General features: G+C 35.2%; 1 pseudogene; it reads right to left on the bottom strand.

Annotated features, from left to right (window-relative positions):
• Positions 1–1,145: 1,145 nt before the first annotated feature.
• On the bottom strand, positions 1,146–5,595 carry LOC141713149 (uncharacterized; annotated as a pseudogene).
• Positions 5,596–6,237: the final 642 nt, after the last annotated feature.

Raw genomic sequence — 6,237 nt, 5'->3', positions numbered from 1 at the left:
GTAACCAAATTGTTTATAAATTGTAGTGTCTAGCCTATTTATTTTGGTAGATCATGTGCTGGTGTGTTAATGTTTCAAGTCAAAACAATGATTTTATTAATGTTAAAGCTAATATCTTTTGCTAGTTACCTATTAAGTCATGTCGGTTAAGATTAATTTTAATATTAAAAAGAACTAATGAATGTGTATTAATAATAACTTATAAATTGTTATTAGATCAGGAGCGGGGGAGTTAGCAAATCAGCGGATATTATTCATAATTTTAGTCGCGACTTTTAAGGTACGGATTATATCCCCTTTTATTGAGCGCTACTCTTTTTATCCATTATATTTATTTGATTCGTTCCATTCTATTTTCTGTTCATTCTGTTAATATTTGTTTGACCATTTTAACTTCCGAAAATTGTTTTAAAAATTGATTTTGAAAATTTAGATATCTGCTTATGCGATTTTCAAAAATTATTTATGACATCCACCTGCTTTGGAAATTTGTATCATTTATCTCAGGTGAATTTTAGATTTTGCGAGAATATTTATTTTGAACCCTTAGTGTGATTTAGGGTATACCGAGTTAAACAGCTGTAGGGGTACTACAACTATGTCATTGCGGTACCAGTGACATGACACTTCCGTGGCAGTGTAATTGGTCACGGCGTATCCTTCTGTTAGCTCTTGGGAGGAGCTTTGTGCACATTTGATATTTGTTTCAGGATACGTGGGTGCACCCAGAATTTGATTTGTGATTTGATTTATGGTGACGTTGTATATGCCGTACACGTTATCCATTTTGTTGCACGCATTAGGTACCCTATGATGTGTATGTTCTGATCTCGGTATCAAATATCATAACCCCTCGTTGCTTCAGTCTTACTTATTTTTAAAATTGTTGTTTTATTATAAACCGCAGATTATATATTTTGATATCTTGTTTTATAAATTGTACTCCAAATCCGTACTGGGCGTTTAACTCATGCCGTATTCTTTTCCTGGCAGGTGCTTAGGGGGATCTGAGACTGTGTGATGGAGAGTTACCCCTTTTATTGATTAGGATTTCGGACTTTATCAGTATTTAGATTTAATTATTTATTTAGGGAATTCGGAATTTATATTATTGGTTTAGACATTTTGGAGATTTAATATTATTTTGAAAATTTTAGATTGTTAAATTATTGTTAGAAATATATTAGTGCTCTCTTTGCGGGTTTATGGATTTTAAGTAATAAAGCAGGTGTTACACTTTTCCTTGACATTAGAGATTTCTGCTTTGGTCCGGGCGCCACTATTAGTGAACGAGAGATTACATATGCCAAAATTTCTTCGCTGTGAGCTTTTGTGAAATCCAAATGACCATATTCAAACTCCTTGAATGATACATTCACGCCAGCTTTTTTAATCCTCGTATAGTGTTTTTTTTATCATTGATGACCGGATCACCTGGTCCTTCCGACCAGCAACAAGATCAACAGGAATGTCAATGAACTCATAATATTCTGCCAAGTCTAAAGGTTCAGAGGAACCGTATATCTCCATATTGGCAGCTTCACTACCATAATCAAACATTTGAAAATTTCCAGAGTGCAGAGTCTGTGCTAGATGAAGAGCCACGTTAAACGAAACTCCTGGCATGTCATTCATATTATAGTGTGGTAAGCTGAGGATTCCAACCCAATTTGAACTATCTCCTCTTGCAATATAACTCATTAGCGTTTGAACAAGGCCTCCAACTGCAGGGTAGTTATGCAGGTCACGTACAAATTTGTTTAGCAGCATACGCAAAAACCAGGTGGGTATGTAAAAACCAGGAACCAGGGGTTCAAGAATAGGAGCCAGCCAACGAAATATACTCCCCATAATTTTGAAAGTGAGAATGGAATCATCATGGAAGCCAGCAGGTGATAGTAAGATCAATCTTGAAAGACGATGAGGCTTTTCCACTATCCTGCGTACTACAACATACAACAATATAGCAGCTCCTCCTAAACTATGGCAAATCGCGCACATCTTATAAGGCTGATCACCGCTAGTTTGTTCTTCTTCTGGTTTGAGTTGACAGGATTTCAGCTCAGTTGTTTTCACTTCATGAATCTTTTCTATCATTGCTGGTATATCCTCCACCCCATATTCATTCATTGAATAGCACCAATATCTGCATTGAGTGTTCCAATCCCAAATTTAGCTGAGATAATTTGATTAACACATTATCTTGAGTAAATTAACAAAGCAATTAACAATTTGAGCTCTAAGCTCCATAATATTTCATAATAGAACTTACTTCCGTGAAGAGATATACTTGTTGATATGTTCTCTCGAAACCAAACCACGCAAATTACCAAGAAAAACATCATATCCTGGAATGGGTTATAAACAAAAGCAAAAAAATCTATGTAGTTCAAAATTCTATGAATATATGAACATAATGATTGTCGAGGGATTTATTTTTATGTACACTAAAATTTAAGAATTGATATGACATACCTTGATCAAAGGCTGCAAATGCTGGAGAGCCAACAACACCATTGGAAATCCAGATAGGGGAAACAATTTGAAAGTAGTCTAATTATAATCACACTAAAGAATCAAACAATTTATTAATTTATTTGCAAAATGAGAGATCGGCATGACAATTTAAATGCCAAATTCTTAATTTATGAACTGAGCCTCAAAATTGTGTTCAAGCTCGGCTTGTTTATAAACAGATTGAAGCTGAGCCAAGCTTTCGAATTAAGCAGGTAGGCACTCAGGAGGGTATTGGCTCGTTTACAGCTGTAGGTAAAGTTCTAATCCAGTCATATATAATGACTCACCCTATAGAAGAATCAAATAATCCATGTTGAAAATAGACAACCTTCCGAGAATTACGCCTTCAAATCAAAAGAAAGCACTCATCGTTATAACTACTGAACTATAGGATATATGAGGGAATCCCCAAAAGGTATAATATACAAGAAGTTAAACATTTAAATACCTTGGAATTCTTTCCAGAAGGAGAACATATCCATCAGCAGTGATAACAGAAATAGCTTCATATGGATACCAAAACATATTGAATAAAGGAAAAAAATTATAAGTTATAGCAATGCCCAATAATGTCTTACGTATATATATTTCAATCTTGGAAGCAAAAAAAATGTGACTGCAGTTGACTAAGTTATAAAAAATGTGTTTGCAAATTGCAATTGAAGTCCTTACCCAAGCTCTGTGATGACATCTCGACATGTTCGACCATCTGTATTCAGGGAATAAAGAGAAATGATTGCAGTCCTTTTTTTAGGGGTTGGATCAGTCTCAGCAAGCGTCGCAGTCAGAACGGAAACATCCACAGCATCATCAGAAATATTTTTACTGCTACTAGAGGAGAACCAGCTTAAAAACATCCTGGAAGTCTCCAATGGTGATAGGAAGTAGCGTACTGCCTTGTGTATGACGTCAAATACAACTTCTATTAAAATTTCAGTTACTAAATGAAATTCCTGTTTTGCATAGTTCCACAAGTGTAACAAAATATCAGGGGCGGACATGTTAATAGTGACAAGAAAAACAAAAACATTTGTCCTGCAGAGTTTGAGAAATATAAATCAAACCTCAACAACTCCCCGTCTCCTATCTGTGGCATGTTGGACAATGTGGTCTTTGAGCACTTTCGTCTTACTGTCTGAGTACAAATGCTGCAAACTTCCCAAGGTAGTGTTTTTATTATAGAAATAAATCAGTATACCTTTCAGAAACTTTGCAGGCAATAGCGTCCATGCCAGTATGTATTTAAAGAAGGCCAAATTCCCTTGATGCATAGCCTGCTTGCTAAAGCTGCTTGTACTTGAGGCTTGAGAACTTTGAGATAGTGGAGTTGGAGTGTCATCATCAGTATAGCCTTCTCCAGAAGAATATCTACACTTGAACCCGTATCAGAATCGACTGAAAATTCGTGAATGAATTGGTTGAAAGATGAAACACCACTGCAATAACCACGAGAAAATTCGAAAACTTCAGCAAGCAGAATTGGTCTCATGAGCAGGAGAAAAGTAGCATACTTATTATGATGGAGACCACTTGAGAGAAAGATGATGCCATGCTCAGGCAGAAATCTGTCTTCAAACCATTTAGGTTCTCAGGCCAGGACAATCCAGTTCTTTTGTACAATCCAAAATTTAAAAGTATAAACAACTCTTTTACATAACAAGAATTCTACTTAAAGAATGCAGAGTTCTAAAGGCATTCTTTAATCTTTGAATAGATTCCTCTTGGAAAAGAAAAAGTTGAACATCAATAAATATATATTCGTGGTGTAAAGTTATGTCCATCAAACTTCAGATTGATAGTGTATTAGAGTTGAGACAAAGAATATTTGGTACATGGAATGAAAAAGAAAGAAAGCTCAGCAGAAGGACTTTACTTCTCCATCCAATGAGGAATACGGGGTCCATAAAGCGTTGGTCTGAGTTCCCAACCATGCATTCCTACAAGAACAGAAGTCTTCCCGGGGATAACAGCCAGCAAGAGTACTGCTGAGACCCCATTTACGAATCTTACTACAATGTTCAAAGATTCGTAAGTGATGATCTTCACTGACCTGGCCATCAGAAGAATGAAAAAACAGTTCAAAATAGTAGTTGCTATCTAGTTAAAAACTCAATTAAGAAATTATGGATCTCATAATGTACACAATTTTGCTCCACGCAAAGCTGAGTTAATTACTAAAGACTAAAGAGAGTAAGGGTGTGTGAGGAGTAGATTCAAAACAGCCAGATCAGATAAAAAATATATGCAAACAGCCCCGTCAAGTACAAACTATCTGTGAAGTTGTTTGCAGTCTACACCATGTAGAAAGCTACGTTAAAATTATCAAGAAGAAAGAACAAAACAATGATTTACTACTGTTCAGTACAAGATAATCAAATACACATTTGCAACCCTTTCTTCCTTATTTTGGACAGATTAAATCTAGCAAAGCAGGGATACCAGCAAACTAAGCACTCATAATTTCCAGGAGAAACATCAAAACAAATGTAACAGTTCACATCATTTTAATTTTAACTCAAGGGGCCAAACCTCAACATAGCTAGCGCCTCACGTATCCCACAAAACAATAGAATTCCTAACAATGTTAAGAGTTAGACACCTTTGGGCACCCACAATTTGTTGCCGGAAGCATGATCTTGTTAGTGTTACAATTTTTTTCATAAAATAGCATGCGGTGAGTTTTGATTGAAATGGACCCCCAATATTCATATAAATTATCATCAATTAACGCATGTCACCTCATTTATGGTGTCATTTTATAATCTTTTTATGACTAATTTTATACATGAATGAATTGACTATACCCCAAAAAGGTTGCAATAAAAATCAATAGACTTTAACTGTCTGAGTACAAAATGCTGCAAAATTCCCAGTTTTCGTCAAATAAGGAAAAAGATAAGATGATCCCGTTTAAACTTGAAATGCGCCGTTATCATAAGAGAAGAAAGACTCACTCTTTGGTGACGGCGATGACACTGTCAACAGCTCTTTGCATCCTTTTGGCTACCAAGCACTTTCGTTTCTTTACAAAAACTGAATAAAATTACTCTAGTTTGGTGTGTAAATTTATTGTAAGCGAACATGATCCTTCAAGTGGCTTGTCGCATGTACTATTTGATGACGAGTTGCTTTTGAAAAATGCGCCACATGACGTTAAACACAAATGTCATGGGCCCGGCATGCAAACTCATGTGTTTGATTTTGGCAATTTTTTTTATATATAAGGTGACGATTATCGTTCAAAAATAATTACAGTTTTGTTGGGGTTAAACCCAATAGGTAGTATGGTCTTGGTAATAGAAAACATAATTGAATTGAGTAATAATTGTATGGGTAGACAATTATTATCATAATTGAGTTGGGTAATAATTGTATGTGTTGACAATTATTATTATAATGGGAATGGGTAATAATTGTATGGGTAGACAATTATTATTGTAATCAGATTAGGTATTTCTTGTTGGCTAAGTTTGTGATGACTATATATATATAGTCATGTTATTGTTTTGATGTATGCTTGAGTATTGTTTGACTTAAGTATCGCTTGAGTGAATATCGTTTAGTGAGATTGATTGTATTATTGATAATTGTTTTGATTAATAATACAAGTTGGGACGTGGGTTTTTCCGCGTCATATATTGAGTGTGTGTTTTGCATTGTTTGTTTGGTTCTATACTTGTGTGTGTTCCCCCTAACAATTGGTATCAAGAGCCAAGGTTC

Source organism: Apium graveolens, chromosome 3 (assembly GCF_009905375.1).
Source record: "Apium graveolens cultivar Ventura chromosome 3, ASM990537v1, whole genome shotgun sequence".
In the NCBI taxonomy this organism is placed as follows: Eukaryota; Viridiplantae; Streptophyta; class Magnoliopsida; order Apiales; family Apiaceae; genus Apium; species Apium graveolens.
This window is presented reverse-complemented; position numbering and strand designations above follow the sequence as displayed.